Source organism: Ambystoma mexicanum, chromosome 10 (genome assembly GCF_040938575.1).
Source record: "Ambystoma mexicanum isolate Mex_15411 chromosome 10, UKY_AmexF1_1, whole genome shotgun sequence".
Taxonomy (NCBI): Eukaryota; Metazoa; Chordata; class Amphibia; order Caudata; family Ambystomatidae; genus Ambystoma; species Ambystoma mexicanum.
The window spans coordinates 174,587,896-174,600,303 of NC_090932.1; the positions used below are offsets into that span (position 1 = coordinate 174,587,896).

The 12,408-nt window shown below is 50.9% G+C and overlaps 1 protein-coding gene across 2 annotated transcripts in view; it reads right to left on the reverse strand.

Annotated features, from left to right (window-relative positions):
- The window catches only part of VDAC3 (voltage dependent anion channel 3), a 593,996-nt gene that overhangs the window by 491,960 nt on the left and 89,628 nt on the right, over window positions 1–12,408 (reverse strand). The gene's annotated exons all lie outside the window — the stretch shown is intronic.

A 12,408-nucleotide genomic window follows, 5' to 3' on the forward strand; every position in this document is an offset into this window, starting at 1 on the left:
AACCCCCAATGTTGGCAAGGATGTTGCAACACTGCAGACTATTGGCATATGTGGTGGATTGTCCTAGGGTGCAGGTGTACTGGTCCGAGGTCCTCGAGTGGATTAAAGATGCAGGGAGGGGGGGTGGGGGGGGCAGTATGTACTGGACCCTATGCTGATACTTTTTGGTCTGGAGAAAAGGGGAGACAGGTGGTATGCTCTTCCACTGTTGGTACATTTTCTTCTCCTGGCAGCCCGGGCGAATCGGACCAAAAAGGGCGACCCTCCCCACATTGAAAGAGTGGGCCAACATAGCAAGGGAAGTACATTTGATGGGAACGATCACTGCAGCTATTTGTGGATAGAGGGAACAGTAGAAATGGAGTGGCAACAGTTCTGCAATACCTTTGGGTGAGGTGGGAAAAAGCGGAGGATGTGGGATACGGGGCCTGGCCTGGCCCGATTACAGACAGGGCGATGAGTGGACATCCTGAAAGACAATAGGTTTGAACTCATACCCTCGAAATCACTCGGGCGTTGATATACTCGAGAGTGTTTCCTGAAATTGAATGTAATGAGAACTGTTCCGAAGGAAGGAGGGTTTTTGGGTGGCAAGGGTCAATGAACAGTATCAGAGTAGTTATTGAGAGAGGCGTTACCCCGAAAGTATTTGTGCTATTGAATGTCTGACTATGTTTAAAAATCAATCAAATTCAATTTAAAAAAAAAAAGATGGGGAATCCGTGGGAGGGCACAATCCATTAGAAGTAGGGGCTTTGCTGAGGAGATCTGATTGGACTAATTGTATGCAGTCTAGGGATTGCTCAGCCAACAATTGGCACAAGCATCCATTGGGACTCCAAGGGGTTCTCATCTGCCCTCCACTGCAACTGTGAGACTCCTTCCGCCTGTTCAAAACCAATGTCAAACTTTGGCTACAAACTAAAGACTGCTCACCATTATCGACCAATATCCCAGACACCTCTCACCCTTCTCCTTCTGCCATCTTCTAATCCTCCTTTTTATTATCACTGATTACTGTAAATAGAACCTAATTTCCTGTAAGCAGCTTGTAAGGTATGACTAACATAAGAAATGTAAGATTATTTAAACATCTTTAACCTGCAACTGTGATATAATAAATGTAATATATGTATGTAACTAACACAAGAAATGTAAGATATTATGTAACTGTAACCTAAGATGTGCACAAGCGCCCAGTTGCCTATGGCCCGGTGCGCTCTATAAATAAATAAACAATACAATACAAACTACATCTACAGGTAATGGAACCTTGCTGGTAGAAAACCAAACCACTTCAACATACAGCAGCTCTTCATCTGTCTGGCTTATCACCTTCTGCAGTGGCTTTTCATCTACTCACGTTTGCATTGCCAAAGTAACTTGTGCAGACTAGCAAGTAGCCAAGACTGCCATTGTTGCCACTCAAGTTTGTGAGGATCTGAAGTTTGGCCCATCAGTAACCAGGTGTGGCCAAAGAAGTGTACAAAGAAACCAACAACACAGGCAGACTTGCAGTAACTCCATCTTGAACACTGGGCCCATACTTAACATTGTGAGTCCCACAGCATTAGGACAAAGTCCCACTCAGCCAATCAGAAACCGATTAATCTCTCCCATTGTTTCCAAAGAGAGAGCAAATCCTGGTATACTGGGTACAGGTAATAAGGTGACAGATTTCCCCAGCTAAATGTGGGGAAGTGGAAATAAGGAGCGAGTCACTCAGTACAGAGAAGACAGGGAAGGAACCAAGATGGCCACCGCTGTGAAATCCTAGCTCTGGTAACCTATGAACAACGCTGCAGGGACACAGCACCTTGCCGGACCAGAACGGGTAATGCGTGGGAACCAAGGGAGGTCCACGAGGCCTTGACAGAGCGGTACTGGTGAAAAGAGAGACGGCGACACCCGGCGCCTCACGGATATAGGCGGCTTCAGAAAGAGGGAGAGCAGCAACTATACTGGCACACAGAGTAGCCGGAGGCACTAGACAGGCTTGGTGCAGTGCTGCAGTCACCCAGAGATAAGCAGCTGGTGGCCAAAAGAAAGAAGGCAGTAGGAGCTTGAATATATACAGCAATGAGTGACGGAAGGGAACCCTGTGAGGAAGGTTCCCGAGGCGGAGCAAATTTAAGGGAGAGCAGCACGCTGTGACCGTTTGGCTCAGGTGAGGGGCCCTGCAGCAAAGACACAATCCCAACAGGAAATGGAAATAACTGGCAATTGTAAAATAAGAATAGGGTTGCACCGGTAGACCCATGAGGCAGCCACACGGCCACATGAGAGGGGCAACAAGAGAAAGATAGAGCATATAGAAAATATGGGAGACTGAGAAAACAACGGACAGCTTTCAGAGTCGCCAGCAGGCAGTGACGCCACATGGAGTAAGGACATGAGCACTGCATTGGTTGCAACCCCGAGACCCGAGGAGACAGCTTTGAGGGGCCTAGCACAGGCGGAGCAAGATGAGGGCGAGTGGTACTGTGGATTGTTGAGAAAGGGGGAGGATAACAACATTTTCAGGGCCCAAGGGGCCGGCATACAGATTGGCTCGCCCCGAGGACAGTCACCTAAACCGCCGGAAGAGGAGCAGTGGTATAGGGGAGGAACTCACAGGGGACTGGGAATTAAAGAGCCCAGGGCATGGCCAGTTTGGAGGATACACTTCATAGGCTCAGTTAGTGGCAGCGCCCGGTGCCCAACAGGAAGGAGGGGGATCATGGTGAAGGGACAACAACGAATAGATCACTATGCCGCCTCTAAAGGAAATTCACTAAATCAACAGGAGAAAGCGAGGCCATGGGGGTGGAAACAGAGGTGAATGGTGGGGTCAACCAGGAGGGGCTTATGGCTGCGATCCAGGAGTCTAGAATATCCCTGGAGGGGAAGATACAGGAGGAAGGAGTTGATGTCTCATTGATGAGAGCAGACCTCTGAAGAGTGAGCGTATGATGGAGGCAGAACAACAGGTGAGCACCCTGGAAGATGAACTACCTACACTCACAAATTAGGTACAGGGCCTGATCGAAGCAACAAGAGGGCTGGAGGCCAAAGCAGAAGACTCTGAAAGTAGATCTCACCGTAACAATATTCACCTGGTGGGGGTCCCTGAACGAGTGGAGTGACCGAGTGTCGAGCTTTACCTGGAAAAGTTACTCGTAGACACAGTGCATATCAAACGCCTATCGAAGTTGTTTACAGGGGGGCAGGGTATTTAGGGCCACGTATAGTCCTCTTACACAATATTGGTCCTAGTCTGGGTGCGGGGAGACACCCTGGTACATATCATGAACAAGTGGATGGACTCAGAGGGTAGGACACTGATACTTAGGGAGACACTGGAGGGACACCCCTTTTGCCTGGTGAACTCCTACGCACCAAACGTAGACTCCGAGCTGTACTTCAAATCGGTGAGGGAGAGGGTGGGAGAGGACAGGCTGGGGATATTCAACTGGGAGTGGGGGGGATTATAATTGCTGGCTGGATCCCAGTGGGGATAAATCAGGGACACCGGAAGCGACAAGATCAAAATCCTCGGATTCCCTGCAGGTACTCCCCGGTACACAGGATGTACTCCGGTTTAGATTACTTGTTTGTTGGGAAGGAACACGTGGGTAGATTTTAAAACACGGAATACCTGGTGTGAATAGTGTCAGACCATGCATCACTGGTCACGGAATACAGGCACGGGAGAGGGAACCTGCCAATGCCAGAATGGCGAATGGAAGTGGAGGCATTGGAGGATGCACTATATAGAGACGATACAGGAGGGGATAGTTTGGTTTTTTAGTCCAATGTGGGGTCTGTGGAAGATGAAGGAGTGATGTGGGATGCCTTCAAGGTGACAATGATGGGGGCATGTATATCCACGGTTGGGGGTGTGCGCAGGACCCTCATCGACTCTCTGAAAAAGACAAAGTAGAACATCCAGTACTGGTGCCGAGTGGGGGAGGAATTAGTTGAGGTGCTGCAGGGGCATCAAGACTTACAGGAGGAGCTCTTCTGTTATAATGGGGAACGTTACAATACGAGAATACAAGGGGAGGGCGACAAGGTAGGGCACCTTGTAGCGTGGTTAATAAAGAGGGAGATGCCCAGGGTCGCCATTACGCAGGTATACGATTCAGGGGAGACTTTGGTGCAATCACAGGAGAAGATTAACAATGCTTTTAGACAGTATTATCAAGCCCTCTATAACAGTGAGGGTTTATATGTGGAGGAGAAGGCAGCCGATGTACTGAACCAAGTGTAGTTGCCAAGGGTATTGAGAGAGCAAAATGGGGGGTTGGAGGCACCCTTAGATGAGGGGGACATTTTTGAGGCCATATGATCCATGCAGAGGACGAAATCCCCGCGAATGGATGCTTTCCCGGTGGAGTTTTATCACACATGCAGATGTATTAGTACCCCATCTGAAATAGGTGTTCAACGCAGCATTGGAGAATAGGCTGCTCCCAGAATCCACGAGGTAGGCAATCATTACAGTACGATTGAAAAAGGGAAAATGCCTTTGCTACTGTGACTCCTATAGGCCTATTTCCTTGATTAATGTAGACGTTAAGATACTGGGGAAGATTCTGGCGAACAGGCTGTCCAAGGTGTTGCCAGGCCCGATAGATCGGGATCAGTGTGGTTTTGTGGGGGGCAAGAACACCTATGAATTTGAAAAGATTACATCACGTAAAGGAGCATGCAAGGGAGGAAAAGGTGGAAATGGCCCCATTATCCTTAGATGCGGTCAAGGCCTTTGGTTCAGTGGAATGGCCTTCGCTATTCAGGGTCTTGGAGGCGTTTGGATTAGGACGCAGACTGAGGAAGTGGAACCAGTTGATATACAAGGACCCCATGGCCAGGCTAAAAACAGGGAGATGGGTGTCCCAGAGATGGCTGCTAAGGAGGGGGACGAGGCAGGGCTGTCCGGTGTCACCGTTCCTCTTCGCCATGGCATCGGAACTATCGGCTTGCTATTTTAGACAGTGCATGCCAAACAGGGATTGAGACCTGGGGTATTTGACACAACATCTTGCTCTGTGCAGACGATGCCTTGTTGTACGTGGGGAATCCCAGAGAAAATGTACAAATTCGGTTGGAAGTACTGGGCAGCATTGGAAACTGTCAGAATTACTAATAAACGCAGATAAGACATTTCTGTTCCATCTGACCTCCGTTCGGGATGTGAAGATGGAGGAACTTCCAGATTGGGTTATTAAGTGGGAATACGGGTATAGAGGAGACATTCTAATATAACAAACACAGGTGGGGCACTGGGAAGCGTGGGGGACGCAATCCACTTTTGGAAAAACCTGCCGCTATTCCCGATGCGAAGAGTGGCCCTGTATAACATGGTGATCCTTCCCTGTTTACATTATTATTTTGTCAATATTCTGTATCTGATTAAGAAAGTTTTTTTTCAGAATGTTGGACAGTAAAATAGGAGAATTGCTGTGGGGCAGCGGGAGACGAAGGGTGCCCTTAGGAACCCTCCAGAGGCCACATGGGGACTGTGAGCTGCATTTTATGGCTGCGCAGCTGCAGGCGGTTGGGAAATGGAACAATTCAATAGAGGGAGAGGTGAAGTTGTTATTAGGGACACACCCAAAACAGCGGCAAGGAAGAGAGCTACTATGGGAGACGATAGGATTGGTAGGATGGGAACACATATATATGGTCCCAAAGACGGCGTTGAGTGGGTACAAACGTAGTCCCTAAGGTGTAAAGTCATATAGCCCGGCACTCCCTTTAGGGAGTGCCGGGCTAAAGGAAAGGAAAGATGTGGAAGTTGGTGAAGCAGATGGTCAGATGTGGAGCAGGGGCAAGTGGATCTAGGTCACCTGGCCTAAGCCCCGCCCACCTGGTGCCTTCCTGCCTGCTGCTCTTTTTCACCACTTAGCAAGCCTCGCCCACCTGGTGCCTTCCTGCTTGCCGCTCTTTTTCACCACTTAGTAAGCCCGGCCCACCTGGTGCCTTCCTGCCTGCCGCTCTTTTTCCCTACCTAAGGAACCCTCCAGCCTCTTTTCCTTTGCAGATGGGGAGCAGGTGCAAGTGGATCTAGGTCACCTGGCCTAAGCCCCGCCCACCTGGTGCCTTCCTGCCTGCCGCTCTTTTTCACCACTTAGCAAGCCCTGCCCCTGCCTTCCTGCTTCCCGCTCTTTTTCACCACTTAGCAAGCCACGCCCACCTGGTGCCTTATTGCCTGCCGCTCTTTTTCACCACTTAGCAAGCCCTGCCCCTGCCTTCCTGCTTCCCGCTCTTTTTCACCACTTAGCAAGCCCCGCCCACCTGGTGCCTTCCTGCTGCCTGCTCTTTATCACCACTTTGCAAGCCCCGCCCACCTGGTGCCTTACTGCCTGCCGCTCTGTTTCCCTACTTAAGGAGCCCTCCAGCTTCTTTTCCTTTGCAGATGGGGAACAGGTGCAAGTGGATCTAGGTCACCTGGCCTAAGCCCCGCCCACCTGGTGCCTTCCTGCCTGCCGCTCTTTCACCACTTAGCAAGCCCCGCCCAACTGGTGCCTTCCTGCTTGCCGCTCTTTTTCACCGATTAGCAAGCACCGCCCACCTGGTGGCTTCCTGCTTCCCATTCTTTTTCACCACTGAGCAAGCCACGCCCACCTGGTGCCTTCCTGCTTCCCGCTCTTTTTCACCACTTAGCAAGCCACGCCTACCTGGTGCCTTCCTGCATGCCGCTCTTTTTCACCACTTAGCAAGCCACGCCCACCTGGTGCCTTCCTGCTTGCCGCTCTGTTTCCCTACTTAAGGAGCCCTCCAGCTTCTTTTCCTTTGCAGATGGGGAGCAGGTGCAAGTGGATCTAGGTCACCTGGCCTAAGCCCCGCCCACCTGGTGCCTTGCTGCCTGCCGCTCTTTTTCACCATTTAGCAAGCCCCGCACACCTGGTGCCTTCCTGCTTCCTGCTCTTTATCACCACTTAGCAAGCCCCGCCCACCTGGTGCCTTATTGCCTGCCGCTCTTTTTCACCACTTAGCAAGCCCCACCCAACTGGTGCCTTCCTGCTTGCCACTCTTTTTCAGCACTTAGCAAGCCACACCCACCTGGTGCCTTACTGCCTGCCGCTCTGTTTCCCTACTTAAGGAGCCCTCCAGCTTCTTTTCCTTTGCAGATGGGGAGCAGGTGCAAGTGGATCTAGGTCACCTGGCCTAAGCCCCGCCTACCTGGTGCCTTCCTGCCTGCCACTCTTTCACCACTTAGCAAGCCCCGCCCACCTGGTGCCTTCCTTCACCACCATTGTCTTTTGGCCAATGCTGGATATGACTTTTATGGACTTCCTTCATTCACGGTGCGTCACTCTTTCTCAACTCTCATGCTGGACTTCCTTTGCATCTTGTACTCATGGTGGCCCTGAATCATGAAATGTCGTCAGGCCTAGTATGATAGTCGCTTGTTTTGTTCCTCCCCTCCCTTTCTGCACCCCTCTCCCTCACCTTTTGTTTTTCTCCGGCTCTACCAGAAATGTCGTCAGGCCTAGTACGGTAGTCGCCTGTCTGTTTCCATTTCCTTCCCACTCTCCCTCTCCCTTCCTTATCTATGTCTTAGCTCTTGCACTATCTGAAATGTTGTCAGGCCGAGTACGATATTTTATTTCACATCCTTACTGTTCATGGCCTGTAAGAATGTGGTTGTATTTTCCCTTGTTCCCTCCCTTGCCTTGAAGCGCTTTGAAACACATTGTGTATAGGCACTATATAAATAAACAATCATATATCTCCCTAGAACGCTGAGTAGAGGGTGCCAAACTATGGGAGATTTGTTTGAAGGGGGTCAGCTGCTCACGTCTGAACAGTGGAGGTAGAAATATGTGATGCAAGAGGGATCCTCTTGAAGTATGCACGAGTGGTGAAGAGAATGGCGGCCATGTGGGTAGGGATCCCAGAGGAACCAGATACTGATGCGGAGCTACACGCCCTATTAACATTGGAATAGAGTAGGGGGCATCACGTGGATATATAGGAGTCTTGGAGAGGGCAGGCAGAGATAGGTTCTGAAGGTCAGGGGAAAGTGGGAGCAGGACATAGGGGACGAGATAGCTGAAGGTACATGGAGCAGAGTTTGGGAACAGATGCACGCTTCCGGCTGATCCAATATAACTTCTTACACAGGGTGTATATGACTCCATCGAGGATGCAGGTCATGGGTCGGGGACCCTTCACAACTATCCTAGGTGTGTTGTAGACTCTGCAGGCTTTTGGCACATGGTGTGGGGTTGCCCAATGATCCGAGTGTTCTGGAGGACAATAATGGGGAAGATCAATGCCCTGGTCAGGGGGACACAAGGAGGTATACCGAGAATGTGCTTGTTAGGGCTGTTGCTGGGGAAGAAAAAGAGGGCAGAACCAAGAGAAAAATTACCCAGTTCTTGTTAGTTCTGGCTAAACGTTGTATTGCAATATAATGGAAAAACAGGGGCTGGCATTGCAGGCATGGACAAGGGATGTACGAAGGTGGGGTTTTGCGGAAATGTCAGTATTGAGGAAGCAGAGGGAGGTGGAAGAGGAGGAATGGGCAGAGATGGACTGGGGGCAAATGCTTAATGAGTTGGCATCAACACCGGACCTAAAACCGCCTTGATTAAAAAGAAACAGGACGTTGGTACTGAGATACTCAGAGCTGGACCTGGGGGGCAACTGTCAGAAGAGGAAGGGGATGGGGCAGGAAGAGGAGAGGAATAGAAAGTAATTTAACATATAATTTGGAATATGTTTTACAAAAGGTAGAATAGCACTTTGTCGATGTTGATTGATGTAGGTAATGTTAGACGGATGAGAGAGATGGGAAATGGAGAAGCGGGGGATGGGGGGGACAGGACTCGAAGCTTGTCCACAAGAGGAATAGACCCAGAATGACAATCATTGACTGTAATTGCTGACAATGGTACTGACAAGTTTGTAAATGCTGAAATGCACCTTGGAAATAATGTTTTCTTAAAGAAAAAAAGGATTTCAATGTTGGGCTCTACAAAGTTGATATTTAGGTACTTTGTATAGCGCTAGAAATGGCCCGATGGCCACTTCATATCGCTTCTCCACCATGTGTACGTCATCATGGTAGGAATCTTGGCAGATGAGATTGGCCGCTGAGAGAGCTTAAGCTGATTCAGTTCTTTGCTTGGGGCCAGTGGCAAATATTTCTCTATGGCAAAATGACACCCTTCTGGTTTTTTAGCTCTCCGTAGTCTACTCTTTCAATGAAACATTAATAGTATGTGTGGGAGGGGGTGAAGATTCAGCCACCGTAATTCAGCTCCGTTTTGTACTTGTAACACTCTAAATTGTACATGCTGTTATATATCTGACTTCAGGCAGATGCTGCTCATCAATAAGCCGTGGCCCACCATGAGATTTTCTGAGACTCATTTTTTAAAAGGCGAGAGATGAGCAGTGGTCTTAATATGAATGTCATGAAGGACTGTGCACAGCTGAGTACTGTGCAGTGGACGAACAATTGGTGTAAAGGCAGAGTGGAATGTAAGTCAGTTGGAGCTGTGCATTCTGAATGTCCCAGGCAGCTTGGCCACCCTTATATATAGTACATAATGTGAAACTATTCTCTTTATAGGAAGGCAATGCATGGGCAGAACCCAGGAGAAGATAGCCTCAGATGACACAGGGACGAGGGTGCCTGTGTGCTATGGCCACACTGGTGAGAGCAGGGGAGAGGAAAACCTGATGCAAACTAGAGATGGGACGAGGAGGAGGCAACCAAGAGCAGTGCAGAACTCCCAAACCAGCAATTAGCAGTCTAATCCTTTTTGGACCTGGCAGGAGGTTTAAAAGCCGGATGAACAGGGGAGACCACCTGGGGGCGCAGACTAGATGGAAGCTTGATCCATCGTCTCCCTCTCCAGGCAGAAACATGCCGAGAACCTAAGCAGAACACTGAATCCACTGACACTGAAACTCAACGTTACGCAACTATAATCACTGGAGCAGCCACAGACGAGGTCTCCGTGAGAATTGTGAAGGATTTCAGGGGGAAAACTTCAAGCAGAGGATGCGCTTCGAGCCTGGCACCAAACTCTTATAGATGGCGGCCTCTCGACGGATCCCTGGCTGGTGAGCTCCGGCACAGTCGAGCCCGCAGGATCAGTGGTCTGGGTGCAGGGGTCGTCAACGGCAACCGCAGAAGAGGAGAGGCGTACCCGGTGGGGACGGCGGGAGGTTAGGATAAGGCAAAGCACAGTGCCCCTCCCCCACCCCGTCACCCTCGTCCGCTCTCGGCAGCTTGAAGGACCTGGGAAAGCCGGTGCAACGCCTGGCCACAATCCCCGACATAGGAGGGGAAGTCGCCATATGAGCGCAGTCCCTGCCGAGAGGCATTCAATGGAGTGTAGGAGGCGGCTGATCCTGCCTGCGTAAATCCTTTCGTGCCGAGTGTCCACATCATAACGGGCTCTGGGCGGGCGAAGCCCCCACCTCCTCCCCCCAGCCCAAGCGGAAGACATTCAGCCAAGCAAGAGAAACACCCCAAGGACGCGGGCCGAAAAAAGGCATACTCCTTTTTTCACCCCGGGCTGGGCATCTACGTCGAGGCCTCCTCCATCAGCCTTGAGTACACGGCAGGTGAGCCGCAGGAGTTGGCGTCACGGCGTGCGGCCGAGTATCAGGCCGCACACTCCCAAGCAGCGGGTCTCCAGCAACTGCCAGCCAGTATCACTGAAGGGTGCGTGGCATGCCACATTACGAGCTGCTTGGAGATACCGGGCAGGCAGTGATCCTCAGACATAAGCCGTCTCTGGTTCGCAGCACTCCCGATCACACGTGTCGCGGGACACCTGCAAGCCCTTCAGAGCCTGCAATCTTGAAGCACCATAAGGCGCCCAAAGGTCAGCAGCACAGGCCACTTCATCTCCCTGGTAGATCCATAGCGAATCCTCAGCTTGGGGCCCAGGGGCAAGGCCAGCAACCATCCAAAGCGCTATCTGGTGGCCCTGTCTAGAACATATGCAGGTCGCCTCACATGAGAGAGGGTTTTGGAAGTACCGAAGTGGGACTGGGGAGCCTGTTCCTGTTCACAAAGCAAGAGGGGCTGAGGGCATACACGTTTTCCAACAAAGATCCGACATGGTCAGGCACTGCATAGAGGGCTGCCCACCTACAGCATCAAACACCGCCGTGCACTGCTGGCCTTGCCCATCGCCTCAACGCTCCCAGGGCACTTATGGACGTAAGGCTCAGTTAACAGACCGACAATTACTCACCTTCCTAGGGACATCCCTGAGGGGTGCTTAAGAGGGGAGAGAGAAGCAGCACAGTAGAGCGACAGCATCCCTTACTAAACCCCCTCCTGGCCCCCCGGTCAGCAAAATTGCAGCAGCAAAGAGGCAGGCGTGCCCCCTCCAAAGTCGTATTGTTCACCACTGCCCCCCAGGGGCCACTTACCATCGGTGACCACTCTAGCTCAGCGGTGAAAACAAGTTACTGATGCAACCAGGGGAGGAAGCTGGAACCACGCACCCTGGCAACCTTGCGAACATTCAGCAGAGCTGAAACCGCCATGGACTCGGACAAGTCCAGAGTTCTTCGGAAATTCCAGGCAGCGACCTGGATAGTGCTATTAAATCAGACATAAGACTCCTGCTCGGTGAGATGAGATCCTTTAAGTCTAGCCTCATGGCAACCGTCTCTGACTTGCAGACCAAAATGGCCAAGGTGGAGGATTGCCTAGATGCCGTCGAAAATAACCAGCAATCAGGAGACATCACATCAATGCAGTATGAGTCCCGCTTTCAGGATCTAGAGCAGATGGAGAGGGACATTGAAGCTAACCTTGATGACCTTGATCGGGAGCGAAGGTCAAACATCCGAATCATGGGCCTGGTCGAAGAACAGGGAGAAACCCCAACGAGCCTGGAAGGCAAGGTCGCTGTCCTGATTTTATTACTATATAGTGAAGGAAGCCCTCCTAAACTGGAGTTTGACAGAGTGCATAGAGCAGGAGGACCTCCGCAGGGCCCCCGTCGGTCCTTGTGAAATGTCATTACTATGACCAACGACAGGACATATTACTAAGAGCGAGAGAAAAAGGAACAATAGAATTCAAGGGCTCAAGTGTAAACGCGGCAATGATTTTGGCTAAGAGAAGGGGATGCCGCCCCCTTACGACCTGGTTGCAGGAAAAGGGAGTTTGTCATCGATGGGGCAATCCCTTCTCGATGTCGTTCGAGTTTAGCAGCGAGGACTTCAGAGTCACCACAATAGAAGAAGCAGAAAGAGCGCTACAGCACCTCTGGATTCCCGCTCAGGGCTCGGACACAGACACCTGAAGAAAACCCACAGCACCGCAACAAGACCCAGGGCCAAAACTCCCAAGAAGAGGCCGGACGCCAACCAAGTGGAAGTATAAACGGTTGAATACTCCATGATGTGTGCAATTGCTCCTGTTTTGGTTCTGTATCC